General features: G+C 38.6%; 1 protein-coding gene across 18 annotated transcripts in view; it reads left to right on the top strand.

Annotated features, from left to right (window-relative positions):
- Positions 1 to 2703: 2703 nt before the first annotated feature.
- USP54 (ubiquitin specific peptidase 54) overlaps positions 2704 to 21817 on the top strand; it is a 113401-nt gene continuing 94287 nt past the window's right edge. For 10 of the 18 annotated variants that reach the window (XR_011423218.1, XR_011423211.1, XR_011423216.1 and 7 more), the window contains exon 1: positions 2704 to 2864. The gene's annotated coding sequence lies outside the window, so the exon portion shown is untranslated. The remainder of the gene's footprint in view (positions 2865 to 21817) is intronic. The other 8 variants (XM_070227185.1, XM_070227167.1, XM_070227176.1 and 5 more) reach the window with 1 other exon arrangement.

Here is a 21817-nt window from a genome sequence, read left to right as displayed (position 1 = left end):
TGATTTCAAGCATGGGTTTCTTTAAAGTCCCAGACTTACTACTATGTTCCACAAAGTAAGAGTGATGCAGACCAGGAAGAATAAAGAGATAATGTAATAGGATGTAGGAAAATAATTTCTGAGGAGAGCTGGCTAAATTTAGTCAACTCCATGACCCGTTAATGATTATATTAAGTGCTAGACTCTGCATAGACTGAATCAATTTTCACAGACCTTGAGTCACATGACATTTCCCCTGGTCACTTTCTGTTAACAACCTAAATAAATTTCAGGAGATTCATACTTCCTCTAAACTTGTACGCAAAACTCTATTTCTCTGTGCATTTTTCTAAGAAGAGTCTTGTCATAGTTTGGATTTCCCCCCAAACAGACCTTGAAACAAAGATATGGATGCAAGTAGTTAATTTGGGAAGTGATCCCAGAATCCAAGCAGTGAGTGAGAAAAAGCCAGTAAAGGCGCTTTGGGCAACTGGGGCTGAATATCATTGGGGATTCTGAGAAAAATGCTATTCAATGAGTGGTCCATGGACTGGCAGCATCATTATCTCCTGGGAGCTTGGTTAAAAGTGCAAACTCAATAATGTGCTTTATTAATCTCTCCAGGTGATTCTTATGTGTTAGTAAATTTTGCGAAACACTAAAGTAGAACATACCTCAGAATTGCCCCACTGAGGGAGTGAGGAACTGGAGTACTTAGCCACCAAATGCCATCTCTCATTGGTTGCAGATTGCTGCTGGAAATGTTAACTCTGCTGGCACTTGTAGGAAAAGAGATACTCAGATGTTTGAAGTAGGAGGCTATGGGCTTGTACAGGATCTGTCTACCAAAGCTGTAGTGAACTTTGGGTTAGGCTGAGGGAATACAGGTAGAACACAGACAGGATCTGGATAAGGGTTCATAACTTTCATCAGATTCTCCTGTTTAAAAGTCCATGAGCCTTCCCAACTAAAAACCTACCCTTAAAGTTGGGGTAAAAAAAAGTCCAGGGTCTGCTAGTCAATAGCTCTGAAAACCTAGAAACTTAATTTTTCCAAGCTCAAACTGTCTGAAATCTTAAATACAACAAAAAATCATGATAGAAGCTTATTAATTTACAAGGAGCCCAGGTTGGTTTGAAATCATCCTACTAGAAAAGTCTACTTGAAAGTCAATTATCAGAAGTTGCAATGGTGCACACTTGTACAGGACCCAGCCAGAAATCCAGTCAAATCCTCAAGCTTTGCTGTCCCTTTGTCTGAACACTATTCTTCTGTTAAAACATCCTTCCTTCAAAAATGTTTCATATATTTGAATACCGTGGTTCACAGAGGCCACATATTGGCAGCAGAGCTAGTTGTCTATACTGCTCATAGACATCTTCTGTTTGCCATCGCTGTGTTTTAAAACTTCGGAGCTCAGGAGAGCTCCCTTGTAGATGGGAGCTTGTACTCCACCCATGCGTCCTAGTTCCCACTACTACTTATTGTTTTACACCAGGTCACCTTTTATTGTTACATGCCTAAGCTCTGCAGCCATTTGAGTTAGCAACTTCAAGGGTTTCTTTTACATAAACCACATGCCCATAATACTATGCCCCTAAAGTCACCCAGATAGTGTATTCCCTAGTCTAGGGTCTAGAACTTCACTGTCCAACTGTAGCCACTAGCCACATGTGGCTATTGAGCTCGTGAAATGTGCCTAGTCTGAACTGAGATGCTCTGTAAATATAAACACTGGATTTTGAAGACTTAGTATGAAAAAAAGAACGTAAAATATCTCATTAATAATTTTAAAATATTGATTACATGTTGAAATGATATTTTGAATACTTAGGGTTAAACAAATTACCAAAATTAATTTCATATTTTTTACTTTTTAAGAATGTGGCTACTGGAAATTTTAAATTGCATAATGTGGCTCGACATGCATTTTTACTGGACAGCACTGGGATAGATTATGAGAACTATTTAGAGGCTTCGGAGAAAAGAAAATGGATTCTCCATTTATTATTTCTATTCCCTTATTTGTTCCCCTATGTTCTTTAAATTCCCCTTCTATCCCACATGCTACTCCATCAGTCTGCATTTACAGTTGTCTGAGAGCAGCGAGAGAAAGCCATACAACTAAGTGTGGAGAAAGTCACTAAAGATGTGTCCATAGGGCGGCAAGCAACAAGTACAAAGTTCAAATCACACACCAATGCCGTCCTCTTCCGCATTCAAGGCCAAACACCAGTGCTTAAATATAATTTTTCTTTTTACTTTTTTCCCCTATTTTGGTCCGGCGAACTGATGGGGGTGGGGCACCTGTGGGTAAACGTAAACATTTCTGTGAAGCCAAATACCATTTGCAAACCAGGGTAGGGGAAGGACGGATGAAAACTTTCTGAAGGAAGGTAATGATATGGGAAAATCAGTTTCTGGCTTGCTCGCTCTATCTCTAACTACTCTGCATCCAGAAGGAAAACGCCGAGAAAACGGAACTTCAGTTAAAGGCGACACTGCCTTTGAAGCACTTGGGAAAAGAAGACCACATCCGTAATATTAATTCCAGTGTAGGCTTCGCCATACTAACTTCCTCTATCCCAGATTGTCCTGCCTACGATAGTTTTCCGGCTTTCCGGGCAGCTCAAGATTCTTCCCCGCCCTCGTCCACTTCCAAACCTCTCCAAGCCACCCCTAAAAAGCTGTGCAGTCGCCATCTTACACAGTATGTACTATCGCGAGACATACTTAGCAGTCTCAAGCCTGACTCATTTACTTTCTTGCGAGAGGCTTTTCTTGCCTGTTCTCGCCGTAGCTGAGGAAAGTGTCGCGAGAGCTGGTTGCCTTGGCTCCCTGTAGCTATAGCAGCCGCGGCGGTTAAGGATGCGGCAGCAGGAGCTGTGAGTGCGACACCCTCAAGGGGGCGGGGCCGGAGGTATCAGGGTACAGGGGGTAGTGCCTAGGGAGGGGGTGGGGAAGGTCGGGTCGCGGGAGGAAGGGGTCCAAGTGTGACGTGTGGGGAAGGACCTGGGTCCTGTGGGTATAGGGACAGGGCGCCAGTTTGCACTAGGGCACGCGGGGAGACTGGAGCTGCTGGGAGGTCCAGGGGGAGGGACTGGGGTGTAGTAGGGTTCAAGGGGTAGGGGCTGGAGCGTAGAAGGGTGTGTGTGTTGGGAGCAAGAGGATTACAGGGGACTCAGAGTTGGATAAAGGGACCGGGCTACATCGAGGAATACGTGGGAAGAAATGGGGTACAGCGAGGAGGAGGGTATGTTGAATGGGAACACAGAGGTTGGGCCCAGTTTGCTTTGCACTGGTCGGGATGGCAGGGGCGGGAGGGTGGGGGGAACGGGGTGCAGTGTCAGATCTTCACAGCTCCCCGGGATGCGCCTGAGGCTGGTCGGAGATTGCGCGCCAGGACCCGAGTCCTAAATGGCGTGGGGGAATGGTGGCGTCCCAGACCTTCACCGCCCCGCGTCCCTACCAAAGAAATCCCATATGAAATCTGAGTTGTGAAAGGAGGGTCCTGGTGGTCTAGTATTAGTTGGGAAGGTTCTTTCAATGGAGAGACTGTGAGTGGGATAATGAATGATTGCTGCTCTAGAAGTGTGGGGTGGGGGCGGGAGAGAGAAATTCTTGAGAAAAAAGCCTAGGAGGTGCTTCCTCTGGAGCATATTGAGTTGGAAGAAGGGGGTGTGTGCTAAGATCATATTTCTTCCCAGATTCATTCAAGTGTAGAATTCCTTTACGATGTACTTATGAAATTATATGTGCAGTGTAAAAATCAGTTTAGATGATACAGTGAAAGGATGTGCAGTACAACACTTAAACCTTCCACGATGTAACTTAAACACTAAGAAAAGTGTTTCTTTGCAGCAGCAGCAGGCTGAACACTAGGGATAGTTTTAGTTAGTTGAATATAAAACCTAGTGTTCCCAAAGTGTGCCTGTTTAGTTATTTGCTTTTTAAGAAGTGGATGACCTTTTATTTTAGGAGACAGAACAGATTTTGAATGTCTGTCAATCTGGAAATAGAAGGAGTCTCCCGGGAGTTAAAATTGCGGAGAGGGCAAAACATTTAGTCTCGGAATCTCAAGGATTGTTTTCTAGAGACAGATTTGGACCACTTTGCTGGTTAACTCTTTATCTAGTGAAAACAGTGGCTTCAATTCAGTCGTAAAAAATAATTTATCCGTTTCAATCTATAGATACAAGCTTTCTGATAATTTTTCTCACTATCTTTTGTAGCTATAAATTTGCAAGGGATAACCTCTCTTTTGATTATGTAACTGGATTTTTCCATGTTAAGCGTCACAAATTCCTTAATTAGAATAATGGATTTTAAATCCTTCTAGAGCCAGCCTTGATGTAGTTAGTCATTGAACCTCTTTATTTGATATGTGTTAGACTAAAACTGTTAATTCGTAATGTCAGTAGCTAAACTTTAAAGTATAAGTGCTTTTCTGAGGCAAGATAAAGCTTTATGTGGTTGGGTCCAAAAGATTTCTGCATGAATTTATTAATGAGCTTTACTGAGTTCTTATTATGTGTAGAGTACTGTGTAAGGCGTTGCAGCGGGGAAAAAAGATTAATTTATTTATCCATTCAACAAACATTTATTGAGACCTACTTTGTGTCTGATTGCTAAGCCTTCAGGATACAAATACAAGTAAGTCTTGCTCTCTACTTTGGAATTGCTCAGAGCCTAGGAAGGAAGAGTGATAGAGAAACAAATAATTACAATATAATAAGCACAATATATAAACATAGGCTTATGAAACAAGGTTCTGGCCCTGAGGAGTTTACATAGTAGTTGACAAGACTAAAAAGGAAATAAATTTTTTTCTCCCAAAGGAAGTAATTTAAAAAATTACAAAATATTTAGCAAGTTCTAAACTGTATGCTGGATCAATAAAACATGTATTAAATTTCTCAGAAGATATAAAAGTTAGAATGGAAGCCTGAGGAGAAAATTCACGGGTCAGTTCATAATTTAATAGTCTTTTTTTTGTACTTTTTTTTTATGAGGAAGATTCACTCCGAGCTCACATCCATTGCCAATCCTCCTCTTTTTTTGCTTGAGGAAGATTAGCCCTGAGCTACCATGTGTACCAGTCTTCCTCTATTTTGTATATGGGATGCCTCATCAGCATGGCTGATGAGTGGAGTAAGTCCATGCCTGGGATCAGAACCCACAAACCTGGCCGCCAAAGCGGAGCACGTGGAACTTTAATCACTTGGCCACTGGGCCGGCCTCCTTTAGTACTCTTTTAAAATGAATATCACTGGACATTCTTAGCTCAATATTAGTAATAAGCATAATAGCTAACATTCATTGGGTGATTATTAATGTGACAGGCACATATTATCTCACTTTATCTTCCCAACATTCTGCTCTTCAGCTGGTACTAGTACTTCAAATTTAAAGATAAGAAATGGATGACTGAAGCTTAAAAACTGAAGGAAGTTGCCAAAGATCCCAGAGCTAGTAAATGGTAGATTAGGGATTGTAGTTGGAAATACATGTGATTGGAAAAACCTAAGCAGGTTTCCTTTCTTTCGCAGGGGTGGAGTCCTGGGATGGGGGTAAGGGGATCAGAGATTAAAGGTGCAATTGGCCAGAAGACCAGAATTCAAACTGTATTTTTATTTGTAGATTTTTTCCCCCTCAAATATTTACACTATGTATAGGGAACTAATTTGAATATTAGCATGATGGTAAGTGTGTGGTTTGTACTGTTATATAGAGAACCGAGTAAATTACCATATTCATGTATATAATTGTATAGGGAGCTATGCTTGGGAAAATAATTGTAACAAGCAATTGTTAACATCTGTAAGCTTCCAGAAAGTGATCATTTTAATAGTAGAAATAGTTATCTATATTCGTATATAGGGCAAATGTTATTACAATGGCCTTTAAGGGATTGAGTCAGGCTTTTGTACTGTAGTTTTTGTATTGAGAAAAAAATATATACGTGTCCCATGTATTTACATGTTTGCTTTTGGATTTTTTAAATTCTATATTCCAAAATCCAAAATCTGATTTTCTGGTTGAAATTCAAATTTTATCTTAGTTCATGATTTCTTTAAAAATCTAAGTGAGGGGCCTGCCCCATGCCTGAGTGGTTAACTTTGCATGCTCCCCTTCGGCGGCCCAGGGTTTCGCCGTTTCGGATCCTGGGCACGGACATGGCACCGCTCATCAAGCCATTCTGAGGAGGCATCCCACATGCCACAACTAGAAGGACCCACAACTAAAAATACACAACTATGTACCAGGGGGCTTTGGGGAGACAAAGGAAAATTAAAATCTTCAAAAAAAAAATCTAAGTGAGAATTGTAAATACCCTCAGTGAAGTGTTGATGCTTAGTTGAATGCTTAGAGGTCAACTAGTTTAATACATTCCTTTTATACTGAGGAAACTAGAGCCTAGAGAACTTTTAAATGACTTGCCCAAAGTCACACAGATGCAATATACCAGGTGTCCTGATTTCCAATTAAGTGTTCCTTCCACTGTACCACATTGCCAAATTATGTTTAATAATTGCTATATGTAGAGTTATAGATGCTCTCAGCTAACTTTAGGAAACCAGTGTTAGGAGACTACTGATAGAAGACAGAACAAACTGATTACTTGTTTCCCTTCCTTCTTATACTTCCTACTTAGGATAAGTACATTTGGATAATTTATTCAAAATCGTCCTATATTCGGTTTATTATATTACTGTTTCATTTTTCTGTGTCCGGCTGCATTGCTGGCCCATTTTAATAAATGTTTTTGTGTCTTAAAAAAAGTGGATGGCTACGACTCTGTTGTAATACATAATATTCTTAAGAAATACATGCAGATTTGAAGGTAAGTCAATGATGTAGTTTTTTTCATTGAGTTGACTTTCTGCAGCAGTCCCTCATCTGTATAGATTTTAGCAGGAATAGCACATGGTTGTGAATGAGATTCTTGTATTTTCTAACACCTTTTAACTAAGTGGGTTGGGTGCCCGTGTTTTTTGTGTGCATTATTTTTGAGGCATTGAGATGTTTTTCCAGGAAGGGTCTAGAGCAAGAGAATGAGAGGAGAGGAAGAACCTTGAGAGCAGAGAATGAAACTTCTCCACCAAAAGGGTTGAAAACTGAAAAAGTAGTTGAGGATGTGTAAAGAAGATAAGGGCCTAAAAGTATTCCTTAACTCTCACCCTCCACGGGAGAGCCTGAAGAACTTTTCTTTGATACAGATACCCTCTGGAAAGGTTCTATCCATTTACACTACTCCAGGGATGAGTGGGAGAAAGTATTAGTTTCCCAGCGCTTACAGTAGCAATAGTAAACAGACATTGAACAAACCAAAAACAATTTATTCTACATGATAGGTGAAAAGTTAGATCTCATTTTAAATTTCCATTTCTTTGATTTCCTGTGAAGTTGAATATTTTCCCATATTTAGTATTTTTCTTTCTTTTTTTTTATTTAAAGATTTTATTTTTTTCCTTTTTCTCCCCAAAGCCCCCCAGTACATAGTTGTGTATTCTTCGTTGTGGGTCCTTCTAGTTGTGGCATGTGGGACGCTGCCTCAGCGTGGCCTGACGAGCAGTGCCACGTCTGCGCCCAGGACTCAAACCAACGAAACACTGGGCTGTCTACAGGGGAGCGCGCGAACTTAACCACTGGGCCACGGGGCCAGCCCCAGTATTTTTCTTTCTTGACTTCCCTGGTTGTCTTTTTTTAAAACACTTAAAAATTTTATAAATATTTAAATTGTATGCTTAATTTAAAGAAAGAGAAAAAAACAGTCTTTTAAAAAAATAATACTGTATTTAGAGGCTAAGAAGCAAAGATTCCCTTCTGTTTTGTTTTTTTTTCCCTTTTTCTCCCAAAGCCCCCTGGTAAGTAGTTGTATATTTTTAGTTGTGGGTCCTTCCAGTTGTGCTATATGGGACGCTGCCTCAGCATGGCTTAATGAGCGGTGCCATGTCCGCGCCCAGGATCCGAACTGGCGAAACCCTGGGCCGCTGAAGCAGAGCGAGTGAACTTAACCACTCTGCCACAGGGCTGGCCCCTCCCCTGTTTGATGGGTTTTCTTCTAGTCTTTTTTCTATGCAATATATGCAGTTTCTATTTATAATCTATATATCTATGTGTAACGTTTTAAAATCAGTGGAATGATAATATATTTTTTCTCTACCTCTTTTTTTAAAACTTAGCAATGTGCCTTTGAGATCTCATCCTGTCAGTACATACTTTTTAACAGCTGATTGTATTTCAGTTTGAATTACTGTAATTTATTTAACAGTTCCTTTATTGATTAACATCTAAGTTGTCTCAGTTTTTGCAAATTACTAACAACACTCAAATGAACATCAGTTATTCTTGTCTCTTGTGCAAATATTCTAGAATACCGCTAGAATAGGTGCCTAGAATTGTTGCTTAAAGGGTATGCATATTTTCAGCTTTGAAAGATACTGCCAATCTGCCCTTCAGATCGTCTGTGTATCATTCTGCATTGCACCAGCACTTATGAAAGTGCCTATATCCTTACATACTTGCCAACACTTGATATTATCAATCTTGTACATTTTTACTAATATAATGGGCAAAAAATTTTGTTTTAATTTGCAGTTGCCAGATTACTTGTGAGTTTGAACATCTTTTATTTCTTTATTGGCTGTTTATATTTCTGGGAAATTGCTTATTCTGTTCTTTGCCTATTTTTTAACTGGGTTGTTTTATTTTTTAAAGATTTTTTTTTAAAGATTTTATTTTTCCTTTTTCTCCCCAAAGCCCCCCGGTACATAGTTGTATAGTTTTAGTTGTGGGTCCTTCTAGTTGTGTCATGTGGGACGCCGCCTCAGTATGGCTTGATGAGCGGTGCCATGTCTGCACCCAGGATCCGAACTGAGGAAACCCTGGGACACCGAGCGGAGCGCATGAACTTAACCACTCGGCCACGGGGCCCGCCCTAAAGATTTTATTATTATTATTTGTCTCTCCCCAAAGCCCTCAGGTACATAGTTGTATATTCTTAGTTGTGTGTCCTTCTACTTGTGGCATGTGGGATGCTGCCTCAGCATGGCCTGATGAGCGGTGCCATGTCCATGCCCGGGGTCTGAACCAGTGAAACCCTGGGCTGCCAAAGCAGAGCGTGTGAACTTAACCGCTCAGCCATGGGGCCGGCCCCTGGGTTGTTTTCTTTCACCTGTTGATTAACAAGAACTCTTTATATGTATGTAGATACACTACAACTCTGTGTTTTTAAAATATATTGCACATATTTTCTTCAGTCTGTTGCATTATCTATACTGTCTGTTGGTGTACTAAAATTTTTATATTTCATCTAGTCATATCTATCTTTTTCTTCATGGCTTCTGGACTTTGAGACTTGCTTAAGAAGTCTCTCCCCGTCCCAAAATTATAAAAATATTTTACTATAACACTTTACTAGCTAAAAAATATTTAGCTCTTTAACCAATCTGGAATTTATTTTTGTAAGTTTTATGAGGTAATTTTTCCTCCAAAAATATATAATTGATTCAACCCTTTTTATTGAATATCCTATTTTTTCTTCACTAATGTGAAATCTTATCTTTATCATGCTCTAAATTGCGATATATACATATGAATGTGTGTTTGTTCCTGACTCTGTTCTTTTCAGTTGATCTGTCTGTTTATTTCTGGGCCAATACCACTCAGTTTTGATTATTGCTAATTTATGGTATGTTTAAAGGTCAGGTCCCCTCTCAGTCTTAGAATATGTATAAGAACGGATTTTTTTTTCTTTTGGGTTTTATTACAAACAAAAATTATTTTAGAATTGTAATTGGGATCGATTGCAACAAATAGAAAGATTACTTTGTGAGAGAATTTATATCTTTATATTATTGAGTGAGATTTCTCATTTAGAAATAGGATAGTTTCTTTATTCAGGTTTGAAAAAATCTTTTAGAAACGTTTATAGTTCTCTTCATATTGGTCTTGTGTATGTCTAATTTCTAGGTATTTTATAGTTATTTAAAGTTGCTATGGTAATTGGGATCTTTTACTTCATGACATTTAAAAAACTGGTTATTGCTGACATGTAGGAAAGCTATTGATTCTTCTATGTTGATCTTGAATTGGATTATCTTACTAAATACTTTTATTAAATATTATTTTTCATTTGATTCTTTTGGATTTTCTAGATAGTCATGTTTTCTGGCTGTTCATATTTTTGCCAATTTTCATTTTGGCATATACAATTTTTTCTTATTTGACATGTTTTAAAGCTCTTTATAGTAAAAATGTTAATCCTTTATCTTAAAGTTTGCAATTTTTTTTAGTTTGCCATTTGTTTTTATGGGAAGCCTCTTCATCATCAGTGAGTAAAACACTAGAATGGGCTATTGCAATGCTTTGAAGTTATCTTTTTTTTTAAATTTTTTTCCTTTTTCTCCCCAGAGCCCCCTGGTACATAGTTGTATATTCTTCATCATGGGTCCATCTAGTTTTGGCATGTGGGATGCTGCCTCAGCGTGGTTTGATGAACAGTGCCACGTCCACGCCCAGGATTCGAACCAACGAAACACTGGGCCGCTTGCAGCAGAGCGCGAGAACTTAACCACTCAGCCACGGGGCCAGCCCCTGAAGTTATCTTGACACTAGGAAAATTCTAAGAGGGTTAGAATTCTTTAAACAAGTCTGGTGGCTAAAACTGTGAATTAAAATGAGGGATACAAATGTGATTTGGTTATAAAATTCAGAAACTCATTTAATCTTATTTATAGTGATGTGCCATCTGAGTTAAAGGAGTTGAATTTAAAGTTGGGGAGAAGATAGCTGAATAAAATTGATCAGATTGCAAATCCACAACAGAATATATAGATAATAACTATATCTAGTATTTAATGATACATATAGAATAAACTGGTTTTTCTGATTATTCTTACGCTTGGGGAAAAACAAAGTTCTTTAGGAGCAATATACCCTCCACAGCTCTCTTATGAAGGGAAACCCTGACATGTGGACATTCCTGAATTTAGCATTGAGAAGGAGGTTGGCATAGTACAAAGAACATGGGCATTGGAATCAAACAAACCTGGTTCCTGTTTTAGTTGTCAGTTACTAGCATTGTGATCTTTAGCTCATTAAGTCATATCTTCCTCTGTCTAATAGGATATTCAAATATAGTAGCTATTATTAATTTTCAAACTATGATATATCATACCGAATAACATCATCGATTGCTCAGAATTCATATTGCCTTAGAGCTCCATTACATGGTGCAAATATTTGATGAAAGAGAAAGGCATGCTATAAGTTAAGGAGTCTGAATTCATATGTTTGCTGCTGAGCCATCAGTAATGTGGATCCGGTCAGATTAGGGGTTAGGAGAACCAAGAATCTAGGATTAGGACCACCTAAAACATGTTAGAAATGCAGAATTAGAATCTTCATTTTAACAAGATACCCAGATGATTCATATACACCTTAACGTCCGAGAAGCAGTGATCTAATGTGCAGTATCTAAAGGAATGTGGTAACTTCAAGCTCAAAAAGTTCAACTTAGCAGTTGGAACAAAGCAGCAGGAGTTGAGATGATAGGAGTCACAGAAAATTAGACAAATAATCACCTTGTGCTTCCAAATGACTCGTTTATTCACTGTAAGACCCTCTCAACAAGCTGGGGGATACAAGGAACATCTCCCAGGAGAAAGGGCTGGCAAGATCCTAGTTGGGTATCTGGTCACCAGCCAAGGGGTTTGGCGTCAAGTATGGACATTTTAACTGTGTTAATTCTTCCAATCCAAGAGCACAGAATATCTTTCCATTTCTTTGTGTCTTCTGGGGTTTGGCATCAAGAACAACAGCTTTAGTTGCTGCAGGAATCAAGACTAGCTGTGGTGTTAAATACAGAGGCCACTAGCCATATGTGGCTATTAAAATTAAAGTTATGTAAAGGTAAAAATTCAGTTCCTCAGTTGTACTATCCTCATTTAAAGTACACAGTAGTCACATGTGGCTACTATATTGGACAGATATCAAACATTTCCATCAGTCCGAAAAGTTCTATTGGACAGCACTGAGGAATAGGCAGAGACACCAAGATAGAATGTCTGCCTTAAAGGCTGTGTTATAACGGCCAAGTATAGAAGGTGGGAAAAATCCATGACGTGCTGGTCACACATGTACCTCCCCACCCCATTCCAGATCCTTTCCATTGCTGATAGCTGCTGATACATTCCCTGTCCTGTTTAGGTTTGGATGGGTCTGCAAGTGAAAGGCATCAACTAAAAGGAAAGGGAAGGCACAGGCTGACGAGGAAAACATTCTGGGAACTGTGAGTGTTAAGTAAAGAGATTTTCCAGGCATAAAAGAAATTGTTGAGCATTGGGAAGAGTAGCCAAGGTTGGGTATGGAGTTGGGAAAATAATATGAAATACTGAAAGGAACATTTAGCTGCTAGAGAAACAATATTGCTTCTAGAAGAAACAATACTGAAAATGAATTCCAATGTCCAGGTTAATGCCGAGCCACTCACCAACTTGATCATGTCTTCACTAAAGTTTTTAAGTTGGTCTGTAAATATTAAAAACATGGGTGCTGGCCCGGTGGTGCAGCAGTTAAGTTCGCATGTTCTGCTTCAGCGGCCTGGGGTTCGCCAGTTCGGATCCCGGGTGCGGACACGGCACCGCTTGGCAAGCCATGCTGTGATAGGCATCCCACATATAAAGTAGAGGAAGATGGGCGCGGATGTTAGCTCAGGGCCAGTCTTCCTCAGCAAAAAGAGGAGGATTAGCAGCAGATGTTAGCTCAGGACTAATCTTCCTCAAAAAAAAAAGCACACTTTTTTTATGTTTAGTGAGAATTGGTGGGAAAGTGGAATTCACTTTGAGCTTCACTTTTCAGTCATTCTCCCCCACAGAATACATCTATGGAAAAGGCTTATCCAAATTCTATTTAGTTTTGTTTTGGGGACAGTGGTGTATAATAAATTTGTGAATTATTTCTTTCTCTCTTTCTTTATTGATGGTTTATATCAGACACATACATGAATATTTATGTAATTGTAGTATGTACAAAAATGTTTTTAGGGTCTGGCCTAGTGACATAGTGGTTAAGTTTGTGCACTCTGCTTCAGTGGCCCAGGATTTGCTAGTTCGGATCCCCGGTGCCGACCTGCACACTGCTTATCAAGCCATGCTGTGGCAGGTGTCCCACATATAAAGTAGAGGAAGATGGGCACGGATGTTAGCTCAGGGCCAATCTTTCTCAAGAAAAAAAAATGTTTTTAATCTTCTATTACTCTTCTGGAGTGTTTCTTATTTCTTTCAGTTTGGCTATATAAATGTTCGTTATAGACCAGTGGCTTTTAAGAAAAAGCTATTACATTAATTACTTAGCTTTTTGCAAAAAGGAAATATAGCCCTGTCGTTGCTGGTATTGCAACTAATGAACTTTTCTGAAATCCATGGTTCAGTATTTTAGCGCTTTCTGTTAACAATACCTTTCTGTACTATGCTGAAAGTAGAAAACATGTTCTACAAAATACATTTTTCAAATAGCATTTGAGTTTTTGCATGAAAACAAAAGCTGAGGATAAGACTATATTGGACTCTTGCAAAATATATTTTTCTTGGTCTTATTTTGACCTGTGTGTAGGTTCATTGTTTCCTAAGACATGAAAGTAGGTTTTTAGTATAAAGCTGGCAGGAAGTCAATGACTTGTTTGCAATTCCCAGAAGAAAAAATTTTTGTTTGCTCCTAAGAAGAAATTTCTGAATAAGTATCTTTTAGATAACGTAGTAGTTTCATAGTCAGGCTTGTAGCAAAATTCATTCACTATAAAACAGAACTTTCTTGGGGCTGGCCCTGTGGCTGAATGGTTAAGTTCACACGCTCTGCTTCAGCAGCTCAGGGTTTTGCCAGTTCGAATCCTGGGCATGGACATGGCACTGCTCATCAAGCCATGCTGAGGTGGCATCCCACATGCCACAACTAGAAGGACCCACAGCTACAAATACACAACTATATACCGGGGGGCTTTGGGGAGAAAAAGGAAAAATAAGATCTTTAAAAAACAACAACAACAGAACTTTCTCCTTGTTTGTGTACCATTGTCTTATTTCTGACCTGGGCTCAGCTCTTGCTTCTCTGTGCAGATCCATTTCCTTTGTTGGTACATCCTGTCCTGGATGTTGACCCCCAGTGAAAGCTTTATAGTGGCAAAAGAAAGTAAGTTTCTTGATCCTCTTTTGCCATTTCTTTCAGCCTCTTATTTATCTTTACTCATGGTCATTGAAGACAAGAAAGGTGCTTGTGAACAACTGAGAATTCCATCATGTGTTCCTTCAGTGTTGGGGAACCTCAGAGGGAGGGAATATCATTTTAGTCTTGGGTTTTCATTCTTCCTGGAGCCTCCAGCTCTAAGGAAACTTCTAGTTATTTCACAGAATTGAAATAAGAAACTTTGTATTTACAAAGGTAAATTTTAGACACCTCAGAGCTTTAGCATATTTACTGATATTGAGAATACCATTTATATTATTCATGCTTTATCAATCAAGACCAATGTTTAAACCACAAATTGCCACATAGCAGCTTATTTTGAGTAGGAAATCTGTATGAACCAAACTCTGGCCATGATTTTAATTGGGCAAAGTAAAGAAATCTGATTTAGAGTTGTCTTTTCCTATGCCTCCTCTAAAAATCCATGAAAAGAAATAATAACTCCCTTTCTACATTCAGTTTGCAGTCCTTATTCCACAATGACTTTTATCCTTTTTATTCCTCCTTTCAATGGATAGTTACTAAGCACCTGTTTTTAAAATAACAGTTTTATTGAGATATAATTCATATACCATACACTTTACCCATTTAAAATGTACAATTCAAAAGTTTTTAGTGTATTTACAGTTGTTACAATTGTCACTACAATCAATCTTATTACATTTTTGTCACCCCGAAAAGAAATTGTATATCCATTAGCAGTCACCCACTAGTTCCACTCCAAACTCTAGCTCTTGGCAACCACTAATGTACTTCTCTCTCTTTAGATTTCTCTGTTCTGGACATTTCATATAAATGGAATCATAAAATATCAATATGTGGTCTTTTGTGACTGGCTTCTTTCACTTGGCATAATATTTTCAAGGTTCAACTATGTTGTGGTATGTGTCAATATTTCATTCCTTTTTACGGCCAAAAAATATTTCATATTCCACTGTATGAATATAACACATTTTATGTATCCATTCGTGCATTGATAGGCATTTGGATTGTTTCCACTTTTTGGCTATTATAGATGAGGAAAATCAAGTGCTTAGCCTGCAAATAAGGATACTAAGGGTTGTGCAAATCCAGAATTTAAGGAGGCACTCACTCTCAGGGTCAATCAAGTGATGCTGTGTATGCACAATCCTGAGAGTGCGTGCCTCTTTAAGTTTTGCACCTGGGAGCCTTATGTGTCCCACCATAGTCCTGCCTGTGTATTGGCTCTAATAATACTCTCCTTGAGCTCCAGTAAAGACCAGCGACTTTTGAAAACTGAGTAAAACGGTACACTTTGCTCTTTTTCACTTTCCTGTTGATCTTCCATTGATTATCAAAGACTGACCAGTGATTCTGGCTTTATTTCTAGTTAGATTCCCACTATTTTATTCTTTCAGCCGGTCTAAATTACTTTCTATTCCCTAAACAAATCAAAAGTTTTCCCTTTATCCTGACTTCACCTGTGCCGTTTTTCATTTGGAACTGATAGAATGAACAAAATCTGTTTGTGTTGGCATTGATCAAAGTGAACCAACTGTTTGAGCCTATGGCACTAATCTTGTTCATACTGTAGTTCCCAAGTATTAGAAGTAGATTGCTTTCTCTCTGGATCACAGATATTTTCCAGGAAACTAGTTAGGAACTTTCTAAGTAAATTTCTTACTCAGAGTGCTGAAAGACATAAGTGTCCCTAGTCAGGACAAATTCCATAGTTATTGGTTCAAATTGTTCTTTTTCTTACCATTTCCTCAAAGTGCTTTGCTCAGCTGTTGCCTAGCAGTGCCCAAGGGGATTACTAACATTATGCAGCTGATTTGTTTGTGCCAACCTCAGAGAGAAAGCCACGCAAATCTGAAGCTATTAAAAAATAAAATCAGGGCCAGCCCGGTGGCACAGCAGTTAAGTTTGCACGTTCTGCTTCTTGGTGGCCCGGGGTTCGCCGGTTCAGATCCCAGGTATGGACATGGGACCGCTTGGCACGCCATGCTGTGGTAGGTGTCCCACATATAAAGTAGAGGAAGATGGGCACAGATGTTAGCTCAGGGCCAGTCTTTCTCAGCAAAAAGAGGAGGATTGGTGGCAGATGTTAGCTCAGGGCTAATCTTCTTCAAAAAACAAATAATTAAACATACATAAAATGCCATAGATGATGAGTTTTTGGCTCTTTTAAATGCATATACGTCTTGTCCCTTATAGTCTCAATATAGTTATGTAATTTGGGGGGTTAAATCATTTTATGTTATACAAATATTGAACCTGAGCTGCATAATGTACAGTGATTATAATTCTTTTCTTATACAACTTTTTATTTTCCTTAGGCATAATAATTGCCTTGCTTTTTTCATTTGCTCAGCTTTTAAAGTTCTGATCATTAAATCATTCCCAGACTCTTAGCCAGGCCCATAAAACTCTGCTCCGTTCTTCAAATCCAGCAGATAATTTATCAGTCTTTTTTTTTTTTCACCCTTTAGAGACCTACCTTGTATGTCCTTCTACATTCTGCTCTAGTATGGCTTGATTGTTACCTAGGCCTGCTCTATATCTGTCAACCTGGGATTGTCTCTCTCTGTCATCCTGGGAACTCTGTTTCCTGAATTACATGTCATCTTCTTTCTTGGTTTACTCCCTCATTTTCATGAAGTACATATCCTCTAGAAGCTTTCTGAGAGTTAACATTTACAGGGGATAAAATTTTTGAAACCTTGCATATATTAAAATGTTTTTATTTTGCCCTCAAAATTAAATAATACTGTATTTGGGAATAGAATTTTTTGTTGAAATCCTTTTCTCTTCTAATTTTGAAGATATTGTTATTTTCTTTCTTCCTGTGTTGCTGATGAAAAGTCTGATGTGATTCTTTGTATTTTATTTTTATAAGAACAAATGGTAGTTTATTAATAAATAAATAAAGATATGTAATTTCTAGTAAAACAGAGACTGAGTGACATTTGCAATGCATACATTTACTTCAGAATTCTACAGAAAATATAGTGTTTTCATATGGCCTGATTCTTGTCTAGGAGTTGGGATCTGACCAGTGAAGTGATCCATCATTCTTTTTTAAAAATATTTTTTTTTTGTTAAATATACGTAACATAAAGCGTACCATTTTAGCCATTTTTAAGTGTATAGTTCAGTGGTATTAACTACATTTACATTGTTGTGCGATCTGACGCTGTTTCTGATTTCCATTCCTTTGTATAGTTCTTTTTTTTTCCTCTTTCTAGAAACTTACAGAATTTTCTCTTTATCCCTAGTGTTCTGCAGTTATCTGTGCTTAGTGTGGGTTTTTTAAATTTGTTGTGCTGGGGACTTTGTGGTTCTTTTAAACTTGAAAACTTATGATCTTAAAATCTGGGATACTTTTTGTATTTTTTCTCAGATTCTTTCCTCTTCTCTTTTTCTGGAAAGCCTGGACAGATTCTCTGATTTTTAAATCTGTTATCTTTTCTCTGCTATTTCTGTCTTTTAATTTTGCTTTTTGGGGGATTTCCTTACATTTTTTTTTCTGCTTTTTCTCCCCAAGTCCGCCCAGAACATAGTTGTATATTTTAGTTGTGAGTCCTTCTAGTTGTGGCATGCAGGACGCTGCCTCAGTGTGGCCTGACGAGTGGTGCTGTGTCTGCGCCCAGGATCTGAACCAGCGAAACCCTGGGATGCCAAAGCAGAGCGCGAGAACTTAACCACTCAGCCACAGGCCGGCCCCAGGACTTCCTTAAATTTGTCTTTCAAACCTTCTATTGAATTTTTAATTTCTTGTTTTATAGATGCAAAATCTTACCTGTCTGAGAAATACGTTTTATATTTTCGTTTTCTTGGATTCCCTGGATTGTCTGTTTCCTTCCAGCTTTCTCTCTCTCCCTCTCTCTCTCTTTTTTTTTTCTGTTTGAGGTACCATCAGCTGTCAGTATCTATAGGTATTCTTTTGGACTGGTCAATTTTCCCAGATGGAAATCCTCCAATCTCCTGCCTGGAGAGTATAGAGTCTGACTGCCAGTGGTTTGGTGCTGAGAGGGAGAAGGGGGACTGGGGATCTCCCCATTTAGTATATAGACTTTTACTTAATCTCCCCATTCTTTTTCAAGTTTTCACTTTTTATTACAGTAAAAGTTTTCTATTTTAAATAAGGCATCTCACCCAATTTAGTTGTGCCTGGTGTCCCAGAATTATACCGTCTCTGGCTCTTACTCTTCAGAAAGTAGCCTACATTCTTCAGCTGTAGTGGGAGGGCATTTGCCTGGCTGTATTGGGTTGAAAGAGAGAATCTGAAGCATCTAACTGCTTCTTAAACTCATTTTTTAATTGCTGTTCCATTTTTAAGTCCCATCTTAAAATTCCACCTGCAATGGTTTCCAATTCCTGAGCCTTTCCTGGGTTCTGTAGTGGGAGTATGAATGCTTCTGGTTGCCACCATTTACCTTCCAGTTCTTTCTCTGGTATGTTAATCAACTACCACATATTCATCTGCTTTTGTTTCCAAAATTTTGTGTAAAATCTACCTCTGCAGTCTTTTCCCAAGTGATATTAGTGTCTTTGTTATTCATTGTGAGTCCTTCCAGCCACACTGAGTTTATGCTAACCAGGTGACTCCTAGTGTACTCCTGGATAATTTCAAGATAGGGGCTGGTCATGCTGGAAAGACCAACCATGTGATTAGAGGGTTGGGGCTTTGAGCCACGTGATATCAGCCTGACCTCTGGGAAGTAGAGGGAGGCTGGAGACAGAGTTCAGTCACATAGCAATGATCCAATCATTCGTGTCTACATAATGAAGCCCCAGTAAAAACTCTGAACATTGGCAGTCAGTGAGCTTCCCTGGTTGGTGATACACATTGATGTGCTGGGAGGGTGACACATCCTAAGGACACAGAAGCTTTGCTTTTAGGGCCCTCCAGACTTTGCCCTATGCATTTCTCCCTTTTGCTGGTTCAGATTTATAAATTTTTGCTATAATAAAACTGGAATTGTGCGTACTACACATATCACTTGGGAAATTCCAAAAGTTTAGAGGCTTTCCTCCCAGGAACCAGGGACAAAGACAAGTCAAATTCTTTACTATACAATAGTGTTGAAACCCAATTCAGATATGACTTTTTCTAGAAAGCCTTTAAAAAAATCCCAAGAGACTTTGTTCATATTTCTGTTATAGTTTTTCTTTCTCCCTCATTAGATGCTGAACACTTTGAATGTCCCCTGATTTTAGTCATCTTTGCATCTCAAATATTAGCACTGTGGCTGTCTGGCTTACAGTAGATGCTCAGTAAGTATTTAATACATTAAGATATTTAAGATATAACTCATGAGTAGGTGGGAAGTACAGTGTAGAACTGTCTTATCAGACTTGTTTTAAGATCAAATAGAATCAATGGTCTTGCTTCATTCCGTCTTGTTCCATCCATCCTCATGTGCTCTTCTTTAAATATTTTTATTTTATGTGGACATAAAATTTACAAAAGAAATAAAAAGGATGTTTTGCTTTTTAAAATAATTTAACAATCCTTTAAATAGCAACCTTTTCTAATGCATTTAAAATATACCAAATTTCCACTTACACACAGATGGTAGGGACTGCGTTATTATATAATCACATAAACGTTCTCAGGCCTAACCTCTTGGAACCTTAGAGACTCTTTATAGTTCCTTCTTCTGATTCTAAGGGTGAATAGGTTCTAATGCCATCTTGTTTGTCTTGTCTGTGCAAAGGAAATAGTGAGTACTTAATAAAAATGTAGTAGTATTCCCTAAACCATTTTCTTTGTGTTAAGATTTAAAAAAAATATTCTGGATATTTTTATCATGATTTGGGCTAGTTCCTATGAAACCATATTTCACTGGAATGTATCCTTTTTGGAGTAGTAGATACACCAGAAGTTATTTGATGTGATTTGTTTTTCCTTTGTTATGTAATTTTCCCACTTGTATGTGATTTTGTACTACTGATTTTTATTAAGTTCCTATCTTTTCTGTAAACTTTAAAGTAGGTTTTATTTTTAAAAACAGTTTTAGACTTACAGAAAAATTGAGATGATGGCACAGAGAGTTCCCATATACTTCCTCACTTAGTTTCCCTTACTATTAAGCATCTTAAATTAGGGTACATTTATTGCTATTAGTGAACCAGTGTTGATGCATGATTATTAACTGAAGTTCAGATTTCCTCAGGTTTTACCTAATGTCCTTTCTTTGTTCCAGGATTCCATCTGGGATACTACATTACATTTGCTCATAATGTCTCCTTTGGCTCCTCTGGGCTGTGACAGTTTCTCAGTTTTGATGACTTTGACAGTTTTGAGGAGTATTGGTCAAGTATTTTGTAGGTTGCCCCTCCATTGGAATTTATCTGATGGTTTTTCTTATGATTAGACTGGGGTTATGGGTTTTTGGGTGGAAGATCACAGAGATACAGTGTCATTCTCATCACATCATGTCAAGGATACATATTATCAACATGATTTCTCCTTGTTGATAATAACCTTGATCACCTGGCTGAGGTTGTCAGGTTTCTCCACTGAAGTTACTCTTCCCCTTCCCCATTTCCATACTGTACTCTCTGGAGGGAAGTCTCTATGCGCGGTCCTCCCTTAAGTAGTGGGATTTATGCTCCTCATCTTTGCAGGTGGAGTATCTGTATAAATTATTTGGAATTCTTTTGCAAGGGAGATTTGTTCTTCCCCATTTATTTATTCTTTTCTTTATATCAGTATGGACTCATAGATATTTATTTTATACTTTAGGTTATAATCAAACATTATTTTTTTGCTCAAATTGTTTCAGATTTAGCCATTGGGAGCTCCTTTGGTTGTCTCCTGTGTCCTTTGACATGCCTCCATCAATTCAGGATTTTTGTTTTGTTTTGTTTTGAGTATTTCCTTACTTTCTGACATTACAAGATTCTCCAGGCTCATCTTGTATATTTTCTGTCCCAGTCCTAGAATCAGCCATTTCTCCAAGGAACCTTCCTTCCTTTTATTGAAGAGTGATATTAGAAAGTAGGATCTCGGGGAAGCCCGGTGGCGCAGTGGTTCAGTGTGCACGTTCTGCTTCTCAGCGGCCCAGGGTTCCCCGGTTCGGATCGCTGGTGCGGACATGGCACCGCTTGGCAAAAGTGATGCTGTGGTAGGCGTCCCGTGTGTAAAGTAGAGGAAGATGGGCATGGATGTGAGCTCAGGGCCAGTCTTCCTCAGCAAAAAGAGGAGGACTGGCAGTAGTTCGCTCAGGGCTAATCTTCCTAAAAAAAAAAGAAACTAGGATCTCTGCTCTAGGTGTGCTTGTTGCAACGGGGGTGTCATTGATTCTAAGTACTTTTCAGCTGACAGAGCAAGTAAATATACATGTGTATACATATACACATATCTATAAATATTTCTAGATGTAACATCTGTATCTTCATTAAGCTGAACACAAGTTCATATTCCAACTCTAATCCATTACCACATTGATCATTTTAGCTTTTTCCCTGGCTTATCTGTAACCTCCCATTCCGAAAGTCAGAAACCTTCCACCATCTGCCATTCATTTACTTAATTGTTCAATTCCAGTATACATGTATAGTGGTTTCAGAATTGTTAAGCTGTACACCTGTGGGAAATAGCTTTACTAGCTGGAGTATGGTG

Source organism: Equus caballus, chromosome 1 (genome assembly GCF_041296265.1).
Source record: "Equus caballus isolate H_3958 breed thoroughbred chromosome 1, TB-T2T, whole genome shotgun sequence".
NCBI classification, from domain to species: domain Eukaryota; kingdom Metazoa; phylum Chordata; class Mammalia; order Perissodactyla; family Equidae; genus Equus; species Equus caballus.
The sequence above is the reverse complement of the archived record's forward strand: the minus strand, read 5'-3'. Positions and strand labels throughout refer to the sequence as shown.